This window comes from Cibotium barometz, chromosome 39, assembly GCF_041138505.1.
Source record: "Cibotium barometz isolate CiBa-2024 chromosome 39, ASM4113850v1, whole genome shotgun sequence".
NCBI lineage: Eukaryota > Viridiplantae > Streptophyta > Polypodiopsida > Cyatheales > Cibotiaceae > Cibotium > Cibotium barometz.
This window is the reverse complement of record NC_141084.1, coordinates 7208269-7232789: the sequence shown is the minus strand read 5'-3', so window position 1 is coordinate 7232789 and position 24521 is coordinate 7208269.

Below are 24521 nucleotides of genomic sequence, written 5' to 3'. Positions count from 1 at the left end.
CAAGATGTAGAAGGCACATCTACAAACACGGACTTAGTTTTGCATGGTGCATTACCACAACGTGAGCAAACATCCTACACATAGGAACAAACAAAGTGGGATGGAAGAGATGCACATGCACATGCGTTGCTTGCTTTGTCAATCAAGAGGAGTATCATTCCTCACATTCAGTCATGCAGGATTGCTAAACATGATTGGGATTCCCTTGCATCATTATACCAGGTATGTAATGAAGCACGTATTGCTTATATACACAAGTAATTAGAGTCTAAGCATATGGATGAGGGAGACTCCATGGATAGTTTCCATACAAAATCAAGGATTTTAAAGAGCAGTTGGCCTTTGCTGATGATGAAGTATATCATGACAGCTCATTGGTGCCTACTATCTTAAATGCATTACCGGACTCGTATCAAGGTTTTGCTTCTACCATTAGACACATGATGAAAAGCAATCCAAATTTCTTGAAGTTTGAGGAGTTAGTTTGTGTGCTCTTACAAGAAGAGAAATCCAGGCAAAACAGATCTGTCATGCATACAAGAGATCAAGCTTGGGTAGTTAACAAAGAGGCAAAGTAGATTCTTTCCCCAAGGTAGTTACAAGGTGAAATCAGAGTCATCGAGCAAGCCTGCAAACAAGGAAGGTGACAAGTTAAAGAAAAATGGCAAATGCAACTATTACAGGAAACCTTGGCACTACATTAATGAGTGCAGGAAGCGACTAGAGAAGGAGAAAAAGAAAGACTTAGGTATGGTTGTAGTAGCTGATGCATCAATATCTAATACGAAAAACAAAGAATCTACAAACTATGCACATGATGATTAGGCTTTCATTTTGCAATGCAGTTATGACCCTTCACATAAGGAGGCATGCATGGCTATTTACACATGTACATGTCTGGTATTTTGATAGTGGTGCTTGTAAGCACATTACTTCTCATCGCAATTCGTTCTCATCACTTGAATTTGCTCCACATGGAAACATTGTAACATGTGCAAACAACTCCTCCTATCATGTAAAAGGAGTTGGTAAAATTGTTCTCATTGCTGCAAATTGTGGAACAATCACGCTTTCAGATGTATTATATGTACTAGGGATCAAGAAGAACTTGTTATCTGTCTCTGCCATTACTAAGGAAGCTTAGTGGCTCAGTTTGTGGATGACAGATAGTTCATGATCGTAGTGATAGCAAGACAATTGTTGCTTCTGGTACTTTTGCTAATGGCCTTTATAGGCTAGATGCATATAAAAGACAAAGGCATGTTGTATGTATAGTTTATGCCACAAATGCAATTGGGTGATACTAAGCTATGACATGCATGCTTTGGTCACTTGAAATTTGGCAGTTTGCTATGTTTGCAAATAAACATAACATGGTGTCTAAGCTGCCACATCTTGAAGCCCCTATTGAACTTGTTTATGATGGCTGTATTCTTGGAAAAATATAGGAGGTATCATTTCCCAAAGATGGCTCATTAGAGCTGTCCAAAAATTATAGCTTATACACACATTGATGTATGTGGTTCTCTAAGGACACCATTTATTGGGAGCTACCACTATTTTGTCATAGGTATATCCATTAAAATAGAAATAAGAGGTTTTGACATGCTTCAAGAACTTTTCTACTATGGTTGAAAATGATTCTACATGTAAGATTGGTACCTTGCATACTGATCGCGTGTGCGCCCCGGGGGGGAGGGGAGAGTGTCACGTAGGCTGTAACGCCTGTGAGACAGACCGGATGGCCAGACGGGGCTTTAGTGTCAATGCCTCGGTCGGAGCGCCAAGGACGTGGCCATCTGGGGTTCAGTGGAAGAGGACGCCCTTGCGGAGTCATGGGCGGCCAGGTTAGTGTGGACGGTAGGCCACACACAATATAGCCTGGGGGATGAGGGGCAATCCTCATTCTTCCTCTGTGGCTGGGTGGTGAGCCAAAGGCCATCCCCTCCTGTGGTAGCACCCGTAGTGGCGCTACGGTGATCTAACATTGGTATCATAGCATCAATTCCATTTGGTTAGGGTCCGTGCATGATCGGGGATCGGAGCCCACTCAATGGTTTTCAACCATTCAATAAAAATCTTATCCTTATCTCTCTACAGGGTACAATTGACTGTCTGGAGGGAGGCGGCCATAGCTGAGCATAGAAAATCATTTGCAAGCATAGCAAGTTTTTGCGCTCTTGCTCTCCCTTGTATAGCGCTCTGTATATAGCACTCGTCGATCACGCGTGATCCGCCACCAGCGCCCTCCTCGTCTATTGACCCTGCCTTAGGACCCAGCGAGCCCGCAGGCGGTGGCCGCAGTAGCAAATGACCCCTTTCTGGCTGATGAGCCAGATGACATGAACACGGACGTCGCGGGAGGGGACCGAGGAGGACCTCTTGGAATATGACGACAATGATTATGACCTGTTGGACCCTGCCAACATCCTGACAGAGACGGAGCTCTCTAGTGGACTTTTTAAATATTTTAATGCAAAACTGAACAATATGGGTAAAGTCCAGGTTGACTTAGTCATCACGATGCTACAGAGCATCTCCACACGGTTAGACACACTGACAGCCACCTCGGCTAGTACTCCGACTCCTCGTGATAGACGAGCTCGTGTGGCATGGGTGAGCATAGTCTCGCCAGTGGTTGCAGGAGTACAGGCCGTCGATGCGCCTATGGGACGTCCGTAGAGACAGCTTTGTCGTTATTGAAAGACTTGAAGCCACCTAGTTTTTGTGGCGAGGAGAAGGAAAAAAACAAGGACTCGATCAACATGTTTTGGTGGCGAGGAGGAGAAAAACAAGGACTCGATCAACATGTTTCTAGCGAAGTGGTCAGACTTGCACGCGCTATGACAGCAGCCTAGCCAGGTGCGGCCCGTAGAGGCTAGCCTCTCATTAACCGGCAAAGCGTACAAGTGGTGGATGAGTTTGACAACTCGTCCTGCCACTTGGAAGGAGTTTGAAACGATGTTTCGAAAAGAGTTTTTGCCTGTTAATGAGGTGGAGAGAAGCTGGGAGTTATGGGACAAGTGCTCGATGGAGAACAAATCCCTGACTCAGTACATCTCAGACTATAGGGAGATAGTACTCAAGCTAAAGGGGATCGATGAATTCCAGACATTGCAAGGCTAATTAAGCGCCGTAGTCCGCGTGCTCGTTCGAGCAAGGCCGAGGGTAGTGAGAAGAGGAGGTCAGGCCTTAAAAGAAAAGGGTTCCGTAGTGATAAGCAAGGGGATAGGATGGACCAGGGAGGACAGAATGGTCATTGGTCTAAAAAATCGTGACCATCCAGGAAGAAAAGAGACAGTGAAGTCCAAAAAAAGAGGAGTATATTAAAGCGCGAAAGGAAAATCGCTGCTTTAATTGCAACGATGTAGAGCACACGAAGGCTGAGTGTCCAAAGCTGAAAGCCAGCACGAGCGGCAACGAGCCCAAAAGAGATGGTAAATCCTCTAGGCAGTTGCACATACAGTGCAGAGACTCCCTCTCAATTTCGCAGATTTCAGAGAGGTGACAGTGTGTGTCATTGTGATGAGCATCACGCTTGTTTGGTGACACCAACGATGTGCTAGCCTATTGTAGACCTGCATGACATGGTGCACATGTATGGCACCATAGGCGGCCGTAGAGTCTCAATTTTTATCGATGATGGAGCTAGCCACAACTTCTTGAACTACTCGTTAGTCAAGAAGTTGGGGTTGCCAGAGCGATCATGAGTATACTATTGGCCTAGCCAACGGGTATGACAAAACGGTATGGAATACCGTAGTATTGGGGGTCCCATTATCTATGCAGGACTACGAGGCTCTGCTTGACTTTCAGGTCATGCACTTAGCCAGAGCGGACGTATATCTAGGTAGGGAGTGGCTGTATGGCTTGGGCCCTAATCTAGCTCGGAGTTACCTACATAATACGGTACGTTTTGAGCATGGAGGTAGAGTCATTACCTTGCAGGGCAACTGTACTGTCTCCGCCACACCACTTATTTCCTCCATGGAGCTGTGCACAACAGAGGCCAGACAGCAGAGGTATATGCTTGTTACACTCTTTTAAATTCTGTTTCCGTAGATGAAACTATAGATGATGTTTGCGTAGACAAACAAGGAAAACAAAATAGCCTTGGACGAGATCCACTGTTTGAAAACCCTGTTTGGCATGCATGCGATTCAAACAAGAAAAAATCCAAGGCGAAAGAGATATTAAAGAAAAAGTACATAGATACTTTAATGAATTTATTAGAGGAATTACAGGATGTTTTTCCTGATGGTTTGCCAGATGGCTTACCACCATCTAGAAAAGTAGACCACGGTATCAAAGTTATGCCAAGATGAAAACCTATAAGCAAACCTGCTTATAGATTAAGCCACTCCGAGGCACAGGATGTGGAAAAACAATTGACAAAATATTTGAACAAAGGCTTCATTCGGCCTAGTTCAAGTCCGTGGGCATTGCCTATTCTTCTGGTAAAGAAGAAAGACGGATCTATGCGGATGTGCATAGACTATAGGGCTCTTAATCAGATAACAATTAAGAACAAGTATCCGATGCCACGCATGGACGAGTTGTTTGATCAACTCTATGGATCGAGATACTTTACAAAAATAGAGCTGAGATCAGGGTATCATCAGGTTAGAATTAAAGCAGAAGATGTTGCGAAGACAGCATTTAAGGCTCGTTTTCGGGCATTTTGAGTTTTTGGTTATGCCATTTGGGCTAACCAATGCTCCAGTGACATTTATGACACTGATGGTGGACAGCATTTTACGTCCATATCTGGGAAAATTCGTAGTAGTTTTCCTAGATGATATTCTTGTGTGTACAGTAAGACACAGAAACAACACAGAGCATTTGCGTCTAGTGTTCGAGTTGTTGCGAGAGCACAAACTATTTGCAAAGAAGAGCAAATGTGAATTTTTTGAAACAAAAATTCACTACCTTGGCCATATTATATCCGCCGATGGTACGCAAATGGAGCCAGAAAAAGTAGAGGCTATTCTTAAATGGCCAGCGCCGAAGAATCTCGAGGAACTACAGATTTTTCTTTGCATGTCGGGGTTCTACCGACAGTATGTGAAGGACTATGCGAAGATCGCAGTCCCGTTGAGACTGACTACTTATGATCAAAAACTAAAAACATTAGTTGACTGACTAGTCAGTCCCGTTGACTGACTAGTTACGATCAAAAACTAAAAACATTAGTTGGGGGGAAGCCCAACAGAAGAGCTTTGATAAGCTCAAGATGACCATAGGAGCTGCTGTTTTGACTATTGTCGATCCAAATGAGCCGTTTGTCTTGGAAACAGACGCTAGTAATAATGAGGCCATTGGGGCCGTACTTATGCAAAGGGGACGCCCAATTGTATTTGAGAGTAAAAAGTTAGATCGTGCGCAGCGTAACTACTCGACTTACGAGCGAGTTACTAGCGATAGTTCATGCACTAAAAAAGTGGAGACACTATATATGGTGCTCCTTTTGAGGTTTGGACTGACCATGAAAGTCTGAAATGGCTTTCAAGTAGTCAAAAAGAACTGAAGGGTAGAAAAGCTCAGTGGGCGGAGATTCTATAGGAGCTTGACCTTCAGATACGTTACCAGAAAGGTAAGTATAACGTGGTGGCAGATGCACTTAGTCGCATGCCACAGACTAATGAACTTAGTTTCACAGTCTTCAAGAATGATTTCTTGGAGTCACTACATGGTTTATGTGACCACGATCCATCTTTACAGAGGCCTGGCGCGTTGTACGCGTACGCACTTCTTCACAGACGCGACCACCTCCCTCGTTGTTGGCACGGATTGCTAGTCCGGAGAGACTGGCCGAAGGTGCAACGGGAAGGGAAGCGAGAGTTATTCCGGAGAGACTAGCCGTGTCTTCTGGGTATAGTTTGGAGTCGGAGAGCTCTGACGTAGGCCCTTCATCACCTTTGACTGCCACGGCTTCAAAGGGGAGTGATGAACTTCGTCGGGGGGAGAAATATGCTAATTACTCCATTGACGAGACGGGTACTTACTCTACAAGGGTAGAGTATGTGTACCAACTATTGTGGTGACTTTCGGGCCCAAATTCTTAAAGAAAGTCATGATAGTCCAAGTGCGGGTCATCCCAGGATTTAGAAGACCTATGCACTAGTGAAAAGACAGTTTTATTGGCCTAGTTTGTTTAAGGACGTCCAGACTTATGTGCTGAAATGCAATAAGTGCCAGGTCAATAAACACGAATGTCTTAAGGTTGGAGGACTTCTCCATCCATGATTCCTCAAGGGAAATGGGAAAGCATTTCCATGGATTTTATTACCGGTTTACCCAAGATGAGTCAAGGGAATGACTCGGTGTGGGTGGTAGTGGACAGGTTAACTAAAATGGTAAAGTTTATCGCCACCACGAAGAAAACTGTTAAGACACACCAGAGTTGGCAAAACTCTTTATTGAACATCTCTACAAGCTATATGGCCTACCCGACCGCAGATATAGTGTCGGATAGAGATACAAAGTTCAACATTCATTTTTGGAGGGAAGTCTTCAAAAAGTTGGATACTACTCTGAGTATGAGTACGGTAGATCATCCGGAGTCTGATGGTCAAATTGAAAGAGTTAACGAAATTCTAGAGGATACGTTGCGTTCTTATGTTAGTAAAGAAGCAATCTAATTGGGAGGAGTACTTGCCCTTATTGGAGTTTGCCTATAACAGCTCCAAACACTCAGCGATTCATGTTAATGTATGGATTCTAGCCAAGATCTCCGATGGCTGTAGGCCTCGAAAAGGAGAAGATTCAATCTGTCAAGGATTTCCTTGAAGATATGAATGATGTGCTCAGAGCCGCACGTGAGAGCATTCGTAGCGCTCAAGATCGCGCTAAAACTTATGCGGATAAAGGACGTAGAAAGGTGAACTTTGCAGAAGGTGACTTTGTATTCCTTAAGGTTCCTGCGAGGTCAGAAACCATGAAAACGGGTGTGCAACATATGTTTTGAACAAGTGTCCTACAAAGGCTTTACATACAATTATGCCTTTTGAAGCTTGGAATGGCAGAAAGCCCCTTGTGGCTCACTCACGCATTTTTTGTTGTCTTGCTTATGCACTTATGCTTGAGCAAATTTGCAGTAAGCTTGATGATAAGACTATTAAATATATTTTTGTGGGATACAGCTTGGAAAGTAAGGGTTATCATCTCTATCATCCTACTACCAAATGGATTCTTATGAGTAGAGATGTATTTGTGAAAGATGTAATTCAGCCCTTCCTTTCATGTAAAAAAACAGCAAAATGTATGTTCACAGGACATTCTACACTCTCTTTCCATTGTTCAATGTAGGACACATTGATGTAGAACATTTGGGTAATCAAAGGAATGCTGAAAATCAACCAACACAAGTTATAAATTAGCATGTTGTTTTTAGCCCACATATCAACCTATTGATGAGGTAAATGTGGATGATGTAGTTGATGAGGAAAGAAGGGAAATTGAGGAGTAAAAAATGGCTGGTGCAAACACTACATGACAACAAATTGGCCACTCCTTTACCTAGCAGAACACGTGCAGGCTCTCATAACGCATCTCTTGTTGATGCAAGTTATGCTCTTATTACCAGTTTATGTGATGAAGAGGAACCTGTCTCCTTTGAAACAAAAGGATAGGCCATTAGTACAAAATGGGTTTATAAGCTCAAATGTAGAGTGCATGGCAGTGTTGAGTGATACAAATCTAGGCTTCTTGCAAAGGGTTATGCACAAGAGAAAGTCATTGACTATGGTGAAACCTTTGCACCCACATGTTGTATGACTACCATGCAGATTATCATTGCATTTGCATTACACAAAGGTTGAATTATATGTCAGTTGGATATCAAAACTTCTTTCTTGAATGGAGATTTGCATGAGGAGCTCTATATATCTCAACCTCATAGTTTTGTTTAAAAAATTCAGGAATCAAAAGTATGCAAATTGAAAAAAGCTTTATATGGTCTTAGGTAGGCTCCCAGAGCATGGTACGAAAGGATACATGCTTACTTGGTTGCACAAGGTTTTTGCAATAGCCCAACTGATAGTACCCTCTATATTAAGAGGGCTAAAGATGTTTTATTGGTCATCGTGTTATATGTTGATGACACGCTGCTCACATGCCCTAATGAGGATCATATTTCAACTTTTATAAGTTGATTATTAGAGAAGTCTTTTGAGATGCCAGATCTTGGACTATTGCAATATTATTTGGGCATTGAGTTTTAGCATCATAATGATGGCATTGTTATGTTGTAAAGGAAATACATAGATGCATTGTTGAAGAGGTCAATCTTGAGTACTATAAACCTGTGGCTACACCTATGGAGCTAGGTTTATGACTAAGTCTTGAATATGTAGGTGACCCTTTTGATACTGGCTTGTATCAAGAAGCTGTTGGATGCCTTATCTTTTTTTGTAACACTAGGCTTGACAATTAGTATGTGGTCTCAATATTTGAGCAGATTTATGCATAGCCTAGGCATAAAGCATTGGCAGTCTATCAAATAGGTGTTCTGTTACCTAAAGATGTTGGATGTGAAAGGAGATGCTATGCATAGACTCACAAACAAGACGTGCACACAAACTCATAGAGCAACATAGACAATAGCGATAGCTGGAATGTACTCAATTGATCAATGAGCATGTGAAGTACAACATACTAGTTGTCCTTAGAGGGATGGCGTGGCTGATAACACACTAAGGGTGTGTTCTCACGGGGAAAAACCCTTGCCACCATCACAAGGTAAAAAGTGCATGTGAATAGCTCTATTCACACCTAAACTTTCTAGAGGTAGAAGGCTAATAAGCCCCCCTGAAGTGAATGGCATTAATTGATACAAGGTGTAGCAAACTATCCTGGTAGAGGTAATAAGTTCAGAGCTTGTCGCGCGCAGAAAGCTTCAAAATTCTCCCTAGAAAGGGGTTTGGTAAAACCATCTGCCACATTGACATGTGTCAGCACATAGGTCAAGGCTATCTCTCTAGCATGGAGACGATCCCTGACATAGTGATAATACACCTCAATGTGTTTTGTCCATGCATGGAATACTGGGTTCCACGCAACTACTAATGCACTTTAATTGTCAGTGTAAAGGGTGGAAGCATACTACTGGTCGAATACCAAGATCAACCAAAAGACAGTGGAGCCATACACATTCCATAGTAACTATGAATGCTGCCCTATATTCAGCTTCACAGCTAGATGTGACTAGTGTCAGTAGCGAGGCTGCTTCTTAGTGAGCCATGAGATGCATGAGCTGCCACAAGAAGGAAACAATATCCACTACTTGGCATTCTTGTGTCGGAACATCTTGCCCATTTGTGCATGTAGACAAGTATAAAGAAGACTCATTGTTGTAAAACAATGCATAGTACTAAGTGCCTTGGAGGTAACGGAAGACACATTTCACTGCCTGCCAATGCTGAGTGCCGGGACAATGCATAAACCTGCTCAATTGTGACACTGCATACTGAACATCTAGACGAGTATTGCACAGATATATAAAGCACCCGACAGCTTGACTAATAGGTGGCTACATCAAAGGCTTAGAAGAATCCTCAATTGAGAGCAAGCGGAGACCAAGTTCCACATGAGTAGAATCAGGTTTGTAATTTTTCATTTGAAAGCATTCCAAAAGCTGCTGAATGTATCTTCATTGAGATAACATGATGTCCCCCTCATTCGGAACAAATTGGATACCCAAATGATAATGTAGAAGACCCATGTCGAAAACATCAAATGTATTCTGCAGGTCAGCAATAAAAGCTGCAATGTGTCCCTCATTAGGGCGTGTCAACGAGCAGATCGTCCACATAAAAATTGAGGATAAGGAGCTGATCGCTTTACGTGTGGACATAAAGAGTTCTAAAAGTCATGAAGTACAGATGTCCATCGATAGAGATTGCACAGTATGCCAGATGAGAGAAGCATATCTGAATTAATTCTATCATCATCATCATCAATGGAGGGTACATACAAGGTGTTAGCAAGAGTATAAGGATCCCTAGAGCATGAAGTCAATTCCACATTGCCAATGTCTTTGATGACATAGGATGCATTGTTAGCACACAAAATTGTTCCACCTGTGATGACGAAGCATCGAGCAAGGTAGAAAAATCACTTCTTGCATGAAGTAATGTGCTTAGTGGCACCAAAATCAAAGTACCCGTCTGAGAAGGTAGAGCAGGTAGATCATTGCATGTTACTGGCAATGCATAGCCATCATGTGCAAAATTGGCTTCCTCTACATTATCACTTGTAGTGGTAGCAAGTCCTTGCTGCTTCTTTTTCTCACTTTCCTTTCGCTTTTGACAGTCCTCTAAACACGACCAAGTTTTCGATAGTAATTGCATCTCTTCTTCTTCTCATCTAGCTCCTCTTTGGGCTTTGAGTTATCTAACTGGGTTGGTGCTAGGCCCTTAGGCTTAGCATAAGATGGAGCCCCAGATTTGCCACCACGATGAGAAGCAACAAATACTTGATTGGAAGCAAGCATATTGTTCCGATTGGAACAACGAAACTACTCTTCCTAAAGCACGAGAGCCACCAACTCATCAAAAGTATACAATTCTGAATTGCTCTTTATCAGGAGGCGGAGTGTGGTAGCAAATCCATTGAATGGTAGAGATAAGAGAACTATTTGGAATAACCTCATCAATATTGATGAGGTATTCCTACAAATTCTTAACATAGGTCAAAAATGCATCCACAGATTCACACTCTATCTCAGATGCTCCAGCCAAGCTTCTTTCAAAGATAAGCAACTCGGGCTTCATTGTGGATCTGATATAGAGAGGCAAGGACATCCCATGCACTCCTAGCACAGAAACATGATCAGATGTGAGTAATAACTTGCTATTTGTAGGAGATGGAAATAAGTGCATGCACTTGTGCATCTTTAGCATCCCATTTAAGTTGTTCCGATGTAGGGGAAGAGGCGCATGGCTGTACATTGCCACTAGAACTAGATTCACTGGTTCCAAGAGCAGCGAATCCAAAGGATGTGCTGATATTAGATGCAGACCCAACAGGCTAGGTGTCAACACTAGATACATATACCCAAAGGTTCTTGGCCACCAGAACATGATGCATCATATATACCCACATAGGATAGTTAGTTCCATCCAACTTGTCCTCAATGGACAGAATGACAAACAATTCATTGGTGTTTCTAGACATGTTGCATAGCAAAGGAATATACAGACTGAAGTGTATCTAACACAGGGATTGCCTGCACAAAGGAGTCAAGGTACTTCAAATGTTGCTAGAGGGATGTGCAAAATTACTAGAAGCAGGTTGTTGAAGCGACAGGTGCTTAATCGAATAGGGAGACAGTAGGTCGAAATCAGTTGACTAGAAGCTTACATTGAATCAGCAGGTCTGATGCTGACGTGGAGTCAACATATCTGAAGTTGAAAGCGCGTAGAGAAATATCTTACACATAACATGTAGTGGCACCAATAGGACGTAGGTCAGTATAGGAGCATCAACAGAATGAGAGCTTTGAAATTCTTCTTTGAAACTTACACCGAGATAGTGTTTGGTGATGAAGAGCTATTGGTTAAGAAGCCAAACTCTAAACCCTAGGCACTGTCTTCAAGACAACACTGCTCTGATACTTATGTTAGATGTGAAAGGAGATGCTTTACACAGACTCACATACAAGACATGCACAGAAGCTAAGAGAGCAACAAAGACAATAGTGATAGATCGAATATACTCAATTGATCAATGAGCGTGTGGAGTACAACATACTAGTAGCCCTTAGAGGGCTAACGTGGATGATAACACACTAAGGGTGTGTTCTCATGGGAAAAAACCCCTACTAGCATAGGGTAAAAAGTGCCCGTGTGATCAGCTCTATTCACACGTGAACTTCCTAGAGACAGAAGTCTAACAAAGGGCACCAAGCACTTTGGGTTATTTTATCCCAAGGGAGGTAAATTACAACTGCTTGCATTTATAACTTTGACTGCGGTGGATGATATGACACACAAGTGTACATAAGTGGTATTTGCTTTTTCCTTGGTGATTCATGTATATCATGGCTCAACAAGAAGCAACCTACTGTGGCCACTTCTAGCTATGGAATCTAAGTACAGGGTAGCATTTATAGCTATAGTTGAGTGTGTTTGGCTCATGCACCTTATTTGTTGATTTGGGTATTAGCAAGTCCTTAGCCACTACCATCTTCATTGTTGACAGTCAAAGCTCTATGATAGTTGTTCTGAGGAATCCAGTTTTTTATGCTCGCACAAAGCACATTGAGGTGCACTATCATTATGCTAGGAAGAGATGCTCTACAAGGGAAGTCATTTGGCTTATGTGCCAACACAAGACAACTTGGCAGATTTGTTCATGAAGGCTCTTCCACAAGAGAAGTTTGAAGCTTTTCGCAAAGCTTTAAAATTACTTCCCTTGAGGGACTAGTATGGGCTCCCTATCATAGTCCAAAGAGCATGGCACATCTCTGTACTTCTAGTGCCTACTCACCCCTTATTCACATCATCACTCTAGGGGGGATTTGTAGCCATATTTGATAGTGATGTGTGTGAACACACTAGGACCAGCCGGGGCACTTTTTCCCTCTGTAGGAGTTTTTTTTCCCCATACTAGTATACACCCATCTTGGGGTATACATATCACATTTATTATCTATCTATCATCTCATTGTGTGCTCACTTGAGCTTCTCCACTGTGTGTGTTTTCAATCTTCTACATTAACACTCGGAAACATCCAAGAACCTTATCTAACTTAACCAATAAAATTGTTACACATGATTATATAACTACAGATTTGTATACAATAATTGTAAGATCCCTGTCCCCACGGCGCAACGAATTCAGGGGTGCTAGCAGCGGAAGTAGCACTTCTTACGTGGGGCAGTGTCCCACACTTGGGGCCTCACCCACGGATATCCGGAAAAGAGACTAATCCATCGGTTCTTCCAAAACCGAATCCGAAAAAACTTTCCTTGCTCGGAAAGCACGCGCGATTCCTCCAGGATATTTTTTTCTCTAACGTAGTCAAAAGCCTTAACTAACTGAACCGATCTGACCAAACCCGTAAGTCCCATAGTCAGATCAAGAAAAAGATTGCACTTGGATCATAGAGACCAATGCTTTTTTCCTCATTAAGAGGTACAGCCATTGATTCTTTTCCATAGAACAATTTTTGTCTGGGATTTACTTCATCTATCGTACCATAACAGAATTGAGTCTCAATTTAGGGATCCATCAAACCAGCCTCAGTCCCGTGGGTTAGCCAACCGCCCAACCACTGTAGTGATGGGATCCAATTAAGAATTTTGTTAGGTTTTGTCCTGGGTACCAGGGAAAAGAGTTCCCAGGTCCCCTAGCTGGATATTCATGCAAACTTAAAACTAGTCACACCACTTACACACCCAATATGAAATTGCCTTTTTCACAGAATCAGCTATCTTTTAAAAACAATCTTTTAATGAAACCATTGTGTCATTGATCATAATCCTCAAAATCTCCGGTTGAATCCTTATTTTCAATCATTCCTTCATCGATGTACCTATGGTATCATTGGCAACCAGAACGCTCACCACCTATCCACTTAGGGGCCTTTTCGATAGCTCCTAGCTCATAGTAACCGGCAATATATTCATATATCAAAAATGGAATCTCCGTTGAAAGCAAGATCAACCAACGGATCCATATAAAAGAGCCATGGACTCATCTGTTAATGAGGACCAGCAAGGTCAATCAACAAGATCCATGCCCGAATTCAGAAAACAACTCTTCCTCCTTGTTCCAATATCTTCCAAGATGCACATGTGGGTATCATCGGTGACCCAAAGCCCGAGCATCGTATGGTCAGCACCCTCTAGGATCCTTCGCAGGTGACCTAGCACTTCACTCATAGACCGCTTCCTTGGTCCCTCATCCACTGTACCGGAAGCTCACCATTTTAATCGAACCGAGGCTGGTCAAGACCTCGGTCGACTTTGCTACACGAGACATCCTCCAATGACTCTCCATCAGCTGTTGCAACTTTATCAGATTAGGTCTCAAAACGACCTCATTCTTAAGACGGTCAAAATGCTTCTCTAGCATCCTTGACATAAAACAGTCATTTAAAAACAATTCAAAAATACAGTTTTTATAACGAACTCTCGTCTTTCCACATTGCTCCACATCAAACCACATTAATTAATTCCACAACCATTTCATAAGTATTCCTATTCTCATCATCCAATCACATCATTTTCATCTCATCACATCTTTCCTCAATTTATCCTCATCAAATCTCATCCACTCGCATCTACCCATATCCACATCACATCTCATTCATTTTACCTCCCATCTCATTCATTCATATCTATCCCGATTCACATCCCATCACATCACATTCATTCATATCCATCACATCACATTCATTCATATCCATCACATTCACTTTCATTCATATCCATCACATCACATTCATTCACATCCCATCACATCACTTTCATTCATATCCATCACATTCATTCTCATCACCATTATATCACATCACTTCTATCCACATCATATCTCATTTATACACATCTCATCCCATTCATCCACATTCATCCAATCGCTCACATGTACGACTACTCGCATCTATCCATACATTCATATCTATCACTTCACATCTACATATATTCATGTCACATCTCATCTCTTTACATCACATCACATTCTTTCACATACACCTATTCTTTCACATACATCCACATCCATTCTTTTACATACTCATTCACATCCATTCTTCTCATACACATCCTTATCCATTCTTTCACATACTCATTCACATCCATTCTTCACATACACATTCACTTACATCTCATAACATTCATTTACATTCTGATTCACATCACATCTATTCACCTCACATCTCATCACCTCTATTCACATCACAGCCATCCATCCATTCATTCCCACCTATCTAATTAACATCACAAATCATCACATCTACTCATCTCACATTCTCATCATCTCTATTCACATCCATCCATCCCTTCATTTATTTCCATCTATCTGATTCACATCTTATCTCATCACATCTATTCGCCTCATATTCTCATCACCTCTATTCACATCATATCCATCCATTCACATCTATCTAATTCACATCACATCTCATCACATCTATTTACCTCTCATCTCATCACCTCTATTCACATCACACCCATCCATCCATTCATTCACATCTATCTAATTCACATCACATCCATCCATCCAATCATCATCTATCTAATTCACATCTATTCATCTCATATTCTCATCACTTCTATTCACATCACATCTATCCAATCATCTATTTGATTCACATATCTCATCATCTATTCATCTCACATTCTCATCACTTCTATTCACAGAATTTAAACATAGAATTTAAGATAATTCTAATTTTTGATATAAAGATTCTTTACGCATCTATTTATGCATAATTCAATTTTAAGGAAAATAACACTTTTGAAATAAAATTAAATCATTTATGCATCTTTCTATGCATAAATTCAATTTTAATGAGAATAACTCTTTCGAAATAAAAATAAATCTTTTATGCATCTTTCTATGCATAAATTTAATTTTAATGAGAATGACACTTTCGAAATAAAAAATATATCTTTTATGCATCTTTCTATGCATAAATTCAATTTTAATGAGAATGACACTTTCGAAATAAAAAATATATCTTTTATGCATCTTTCTATGCATAAATTCAATTTTAATGAGAATGACACTTTCGAAATAAAAAATAAATCTTTTATGCATCTTTCTATGCATAAATTCAATTTTAATGAGAATAGAACTTTTGATATATAAAAATAAATCTTTTGGAATGCACAAACGGAGAGAATTACTCTTTTAGAATAACCTAATGATAAACTTTAGTTTCACAAAATTTAAGAAAATTTTACCATAACCTCCTTTGTATGGTTGACCATTTCTCAATTTTATCATTCAATTTATGACTTGAATTAATCCAATTTGAATTCTAATATCTCTAATCTACTCCATTTTCCAAAAATCAAGAGAGTAAACAATGAAAAGAGTTTAGTCAATCTTTTAATCAAACTTTCTAGGATTGAGAAGGGCTGAATTGTAAAGAAGAGAAGGGGTGGCCTTTCCATCAAGGCATAGCATCATATTTTAATTCAACATTTACAAAGCATAAAATTTGAGAAAACCATAGATTTAAAAATTCACAATAAGTAAGAATTAAGCTTACATGGAGCTTATAAGCTTTCCTTTGGCTTGAGGGATTGAGGGTTCTACTCTTGTTTGCAGCAAGAGTGGCCACCAAATTCACTTGGAGACGATTAGGTCAAAAAACAATTGAATTATCAAGAAATTCAATGTTAAATGGCTCAGGAGAGAAGCAGAGTAACAGTGCATAAACACCATTAAGCTTTTACAAAGGGGGAGGCTTCTATTTATAGAAAAAAGTGAGCCTCTAACCAAGCAATTGATTCTAGAATTTTCCAGATCAGTTTGGTCACTTTTTGACCATTTTTAGGTTAGTTTAGCTTACTTTTTGGATCTAGTTGAAACAGGAGAGAGGAGAGATAAAAATATCTCATTATTTGTAAGTTTAAAACTCATCCACACATGTGAAATAGGTACCTCCTTCATGACGGAAATTCCCCACACTGAGGTGTCAAAAATGTATCATTTCCTCTAAATATTTCTTCTTTTTTAACTAATAAACCTTGTCCTTAGTCAACTATTCATCTTATGTGAGTATTTACTCATTTTTGGGAGATTTTCTTTTATTCTTCAATTTATCTCCTCCCTACATTTGGATTAATCTTATTGGTCCATAGGAACCTTAATCCAAAATTTTTAAAAAATCTGGACCCTCAGGATAAGGTCCTTTTTACCTATTTTTAATTAATTCTAATTGCACATTGGAAAGTTCTTTTTGAATTTTGTTTTAGGGAAAATCATTTTAAACAGTAGGAGGATTTTTATATCCAAAAATATCTCAATTTTGAATTATCTCTCTCTAGACATTTTCTCTCTCTAGGCTAAAATAGGGTAAAACAGGATCTTTCTTTGATTTCAGAGAGGGGAATAATTATAAGATCAAAAGGGGAGGTTCTTACACGTATACACCTCAAAAGATGGAGGGAGGAATCTTACATCCTACCCAACTTAAAAAACACGAGATGTCCTCATCTCGCAAAATTAGAGGATAACTCTTTTTCTTAAGATCCAACTTAATTTTGGGGTTCCTTATAGTCTGGTGAACCCAATAGAATCTTGGGATAAAGATCCCTTATATAGAACTCATCATTAGATAACAATTCACTCAGATTATAACATTCAAATCCTTATCACAATAATGGTCCATTAGACCGAACTTTCTATCTGAAAACAGTCCTCCATGGAAATTTTTAGTTATACAGATTTTTAATTTGACATCCCTTAACTTGATCTACTGGGTCAAGTGTTAACAGAGCAGCAATCTATCAGCACAATCCACTAATCTCATAGTGATTTGCTTAAGTCATTAACGTCATTCCAGTTATGAACATCATCACAGGGACGTCCCACTCATCACAGGGACTTGTCCCACTCATCCTCATTATGGTTTTGCTCAGCTTATTACATTTCAATCAAAATTCATGAATCATTATTTTTCAATCAGAATCCAAATCAACTCATCAATTCTCAACCAGAATTTAAAAATTATATCAACCACATTCGAATTCATCATCTGGATAGCATTTATGCTTATAATTTCAAGTCTTAGATTTACTCGTATATACTGCCAGTATAAAGAGCTGCAGTTATACCCTTGGTATATACGGGTAGTCACGATCCTTGGAATTATAAGGTGAATACCATCATGTCTAGGCCTCAAGCAAGTCAAGGATTCCATGCAATTACAGTACTTCCATTTGAAGACCCAATTACTAATTTATGAATTTCACTCTGAATAACAATTTGTATGAATTTTATCACGCAATTACAATCTTTTACTGCTTCTTCAAAAATTTTTGACATTTTTGGCTTCTCAGTTGATCCTCATTAGCCAATTGGCTCTGATACCAGCTGTGTAAGATCCCTGTCCCCATCGCGCAATAACGAATTCAAGGGTGCTAGCAGCGGAAGTAGCACTTCTTGCGCGGGGCAGGGTCCCACACTCAGGGCCTCGCCTATATAACGGATATCCGGATAAGAGACTAATCTATCGGTTCTTCCAAAACCAAACCTGGAAAAACTTCCCTTGCCCGAAAAGCACGGGCGATTCCTCCAAGATAAATTTTTCTCTAACGTAGTCAAAAGCCTCAACTAACTGAACTTATCGGACCGAACCCATAAGTCCCATAGTCAGATCAGGAAAAAGTGTACACTTGGACAATAGAGACCAACACTTTTTTCCTCATTGAGAGGCACAGCCGTTGATTCTTTTCCATAGAACGATTTTTGTCTGTGATTTACTTCATCTATCGTACCATAACAGAATTGAGTCTCAATTTAGGGATCCATCAGTCCACTCTCGGTCCCGTGGGTTAGCCAACCGCCCAACCACTGTAGTGATGGTATCCAATTAAGAATTTGGTTAGGTTTGTCCCGGGTACCAGGGAAAAGAGTTCCCAGGCCCCCTAGCCGAATATTCATGCAAACTTAAAACTAGTCACACCACTTACACACCCACCAATATGAAATTGCCTTTTTCATAGAATCAGCTATCTTTAAAAAATAATCTTTTAATGAAACCATTGTGTCACTGATCATAATCCTCAAAATCTCTGGTTGAATCCTTATTTCCAATCATTCCTTCATTGGTGTACCTATGGCATCATTGGCAACCAGAACGCTCACCACCTATCCACTCAGGGGCCTTTTCGATAGCTCCTAGCTCATAGTAACCGGCAATATATTCATATATCAAAAATGGAATCTCCGTTGAAGATCAGCAAGATCAACTAATGGATCCATATAAAAGAGCCATGGACTCATCCGTTTTGAGGACCAGCAAGGTCAATCAACCAGATCCATGCTCGAATTCAAAAAACAACTCTTCCTCCTTGTTCCAATATCTACCACGACGCACGTGTGGGTATCGTCGGCGACCCAAAGCCCGAGCACCGTATGGTCAGCACCCTCTAGGATCCTTTGCAGGTGACCTAGCGCTTCACTCATAGGCTGCTTCCCTCATCCATTGTACCGGAAGCTCACCATTTTAATCGAACCGAGAGGCTGGTCAAGACCTCAGCCGACCTTGCTACGCGAGACGTCCTCCAATGACTCTCCGTCAGCTGTTGCAACTTTATCAGATTAGGTCTCCACGACCTCGTTCACAAGACGGTCAAAATGCTTCTCCAGCATTCTTGACGTAAAACAGTCATTTAAAAGCAGTTCAAAAATACAGTTTCTATAACGAACTCTCGTCTTTCCACATTGCTCCACATCAAACCACATTAATTAATTCCACAACCATTTCATAAGTCTATCATCATCCAATCACATCATTTTCATCTCATCACATCTTTCCTCAATTTATCCTCATCAGATCTCATCCACTCGCATCTACCCATATCCACATCCATTCGCATCTACCCATATCCACATCTCATCACATCACATTCATTCACATCTCATCCATTCCAGACCACATCACATTCACTCACATCTCATCCATTCAGACCACATCACATCTCATTCATTTTACCTCCCATCTCATTCATTCACATCTATCCCGATTTACATCCCATTACATCACATTCATTCATATCCATCACATTCACTTTCATTCATATCCATCACATTCATTCTCATCACCATTATATCACATCACTTCTATCCACATCATATATCATTCATACACATCTCATCTCATTCATCCACATCCATCCAATCGCTCACATGTACGAGTACTCGCATCTATCCATACATTCATATCTATCACTTCACATCCATATATATTCATGTCACATCTCATCTCTTTACATCACATCACATTCTTTCACATACATCCACATCCATTCTTTTGCTGCATACTCATTCAGATCCATTCTTCTCATACACATTCACATCCATTCTTCACATACACATCCTTATCCATTCTTTCACATACTCATTCACATCCATTCTTCACATACACATTCACTCACATCTCATAACATTCATTTACATTCTGATTCACATCACATCTCATCACATCTATTCACCTTACATCTCATCACCTCTATTCACATCACATCCATCCATCCATTCATTCCCATCTATCTGATTCACATCACATCTTATCACACCTATTCACCTCACATCCATTCATTCATTCCCATCTTATCTCATCACATCTATTCGCCTCATATTCTCATCACCTCTATCACATCCATCCATTCACATCTATCTAATTCACATCACATCTCATCACATCTATTTACCGCTCATCTCATCACCTCTATTCATATCACACCCACCCATCCATTCATTCACATCTATCTAATTCACATCTTATCTCATCACATCTATTCGCCTCATATTCTCATCACTTCTATTCACATCACATCTATCCAATCATCTATCTGATTCACATCTTATCTCATCACATCTATTCACCTCACATTCTCATCACTTCTATTCACAGAATTTAAACATAGAATTTAAGAGGATTCTTATTTTTGATATAAAGATTCTTTATGCATCTATTTATGCATAATTCAATTTTAGGAAAATAACACTTGAAATAAAAATAAATCCTTTATGCATCTTTTTATGCATAAATTCAATTTTAATGAGAATGACACTTTTGAAATAAAAAATAAATCTTTTATACATCTTTCTATGCATAAATTCAATTTTAATGAGAATGACACTTTTGAAATAAAAATAAATCTTTTATGCATCTTTCTACTATGCATAAATTCAATTTTAATGAGAATGACACTTTTGAAATAAAAAATAAATCTTTTATGCATCTTTCTATGCATAAATTCAATTTTAATGAGAATGACACTTTTGAAATAAAAATAAATCTTTTATGCATCTTTCTATGGATAAATTCAATTTTAATGAGAATAACACTTTTGAAATAAAAAATAAATCTTTTATGCATCTTTCTATGCATAAATTCAATTTTAATAAGAATGACACTTTTGAAATAAAAAATAAATCTTTTATGCATCTTTCTATGCATAAATTCAATTTTAATGAGAATGACACTTTTGAAATAAAAATAAATCTTTTATGCATCTTTCTATGCATAAATGAGGATGACACTTTTGAAATAAAAAATAAACCTTTTATGCATCTTTCTATGCATAAATTCAATTTTAATGAGAATGACACTTTTGAAATAAAAAATAAATCTTTTATGCATCTTTCTATGCAGCATAAATTCAATTTTAATGAGAATGACACTTTTGAAATAAAAAATAAATCTTTTATGCATCTTTCTATGCATAAATTCAATTTTAATGAGAATAGAACTTTTGATATATAAAAATAAATCTTTTAGAATGCACAAACGGAGGGAATTACTCTTTTAGAATAACCTAATGATAAACTTTAGTTCCATAAGTACTTCTACATCCTTGCACAATTACTAAGCTTGATTATATGGATTCACAGTACTTTTAGAACATTCAAGTCTTTGCTCTTTTGTTGATTGAGTAGCAAATTAATTCACATGTTTCCATTGCAATATGCATGAAAATGGGCATTCATTTATTTCTAATGAGTGAGCATTGGCCATGTAAGCATATACAAATGCCTTACAATGAGCATCAACCCCTATAAGGAAGGATAATTTGTTTAATGCTTTGTTCTCACAAAGTTATTAGCCATGGCTCGAAAAACTAGCATAGTCATGGGGAGAAACATGATATAGTTGCAATAGGACTACTAAAGTTGAATTTATATTTTTTAGTGTAAGAATATATATTGAATAAGGCATCATTGAAGCAAAGACTATGTCTATAAGCCTCACATTGAAGTTGGGGTATCAAATCTTGTTAGTTCATTGCAAATGATGTTACTAAGCATATTGAAATTGTTGCAGAAATAGGTGTGATGACTATCCTAGTTCATTTATATAGAAATGTATGTGAGCTTTGGGTTTAGCTATTACAAAGGTAAGTTTATTAGAATGGCATCGAACGTTTTCTCTAGCCTATTATCTTTTTTGGTATGTTTGATAGTGCATTTGTTGAGAGGATCCATTCCTTTGACATGAGGTTGCATGTATGATTCCTTGGGAGCCAATATTGGTGCCCATTTGTTGCCAAAGCACACTTGAGGTGATTATGGATGAGAAGGAATATGATCTATGCATTTTAGGTTATCTGGTCAAAATTGGCAATTTCTATACAACGTATTAAACCCTAGTTCATCATCCAAAACCCTAAGGATTGTTTTAAAATCATTTATATAGTTCAATAGAGCTATCTTGGGGATTTCTAAAAAGCCATAGAACACTCAATTTGGAGTTCGTTTTGGGGGTCATTTGCCCAAAGTTCACCGCAACTTATAAGTGGGAAAGTTGGCCCAATAATGAACACGATGTTATTTTTAGGAAGTGATCACATGGTTTAAAAGTATATCCTATAAGCTTTCTATTAAGCTAGCGAGCACTTCATGGGGCCAACCCCCACTAGTTGACTTTCTAAAGAATGGTTGCCTTTGGACTGAAGTGAAACAGCTTACACATTAGGAAAATAGAGATCATAAGCTTTCCACCATCAACCTAAAGAATGCTAGATTCAATATTATTTTGATGTTTAACCAATCAAAAATGTTTTTTAGCCATGCCAAGGGGAAGACAAAAGAGGTTTTTGGAAGTGTTACAAAAGACACCAATGTGAGCTTGACAATATGGATGCAATTGATGAAGAGAATGTTGCTCAAGTGCATTTGGGCGATGGTAGTCAAAATACTATGGAACAAGTGCATGACATGGATGAAAATGTGGATACCCATGTGGGGATGACTAGTACAAACCCTCCAATGAGCACAAAGATGTAATCAATAATAATGATGATGTGTTCTATGATGGAGGGCATGATGGATAATTTTAACAAGAAAGAAGAGAAGTTGATTGAAGAAATGATGAGAGCGAAATGTCTTCCCTTAGAAATGAGCCTAAGGGTGAAGGCATGCATCATGGTGCGAAATCATCTCTTGGTGCAAATCTCATGGTGTAAATCTAACGCATGATACACAAGGAGTGGGTTCTTCTTCTAGGGTGTATGAAGAAACATCATCATTATCATCTCGTGGTGCAACTCATGGTGTAAGTCTAATGCGTGGTACACAAGGAGTGAGTTCTTCTTCTAGGGTGTATGAAGAAAAAGCATCATTATTAAGGTAACCCCTGGGCATTTCGATTGGCAATGCAAATGAGGGGGTTGGTCATGCAATAAGGAGAATCATCCACCACCCACCATCACAAATTATGGGAAGAAATCATTACCAAATGCCTTCTTCATTATAAAATCAAGACAAAAGGAAACATGTGACTTATTGTTTCACATACATGGATAGCACTCCGAATGATAGAAGACCTTCTACAAGGATGCATTTGGATAACACTAATTAAGAGAGTAAAGAGAATGCATAAGAGAGAGAGAGCTTGAGTTCTTTGCAAGCAAACACACACACATACAAGAGAGATCGAGACATAAGAGAGATTTGGATAGCTGAATTTTCTTCCATCTTTTTCTCTTCTCGATAGCCATTAACATAAAGAAATAAGAGTGCATACTATAAGAAAAGTACTCTCCTACAAAACTTACAATGGTCGATCCATAATGTGAACCCAACTATATGAGTTGGTACTATAACTATGCCATACTCTCACACAACTTGTCATCCACCCCTAGCGACATATCAACCATAATCTCACCAATCGTACAAATGGCATAAGTATAGAAGCTATCACCCAGAGGGGTTATCAATGTCAGCAGCATCAGCACTAGTTGAGGTCAATATCTCAACACTCTTCCTTGAGCTCAACTCGACACACTGCAATCGAAGTAAGCTTTAACTCTATGGATCTTCTCTGTGCCTAATGCCTTTGTGAATATGTTAGCCACCTAATCCTCTATGTTGACATATACCAAATCTATATCACCTGTTGGAACCTTCTCCCTTACAAAGTGATAATGTACCTCAATGTACTCCATCCTAGCATGGTATATTGGGTTACTGGCCAGTTGTATGCTACTCACATTGTCACAATAAATAACAATGGTCCTATCCACGGACTCACCCATATCACCAAGTAGCTTCGAAAACCAAGCTACCTCACAAGCTGCCACCCACAACAATACCCTTGTACTCTGCCTCTCTTGACAAGGTAACTCTCAGTTGTTTCTTGTTACTCCAATCCATAGCAGCATTCCCAAAAGAAAACATAAAGCCATTGGTAAATCTCATGTTTATGATACTACCAGACCAATAATCATTTGTGTACCCATGTAGTTATATCTATGTGCTAGCCTTATAGAAAAGTCTATATTCAATTGTGGGCTTTATGTACCTAAGAATCCGTTTGGCCACATCCAAGTGTGGCT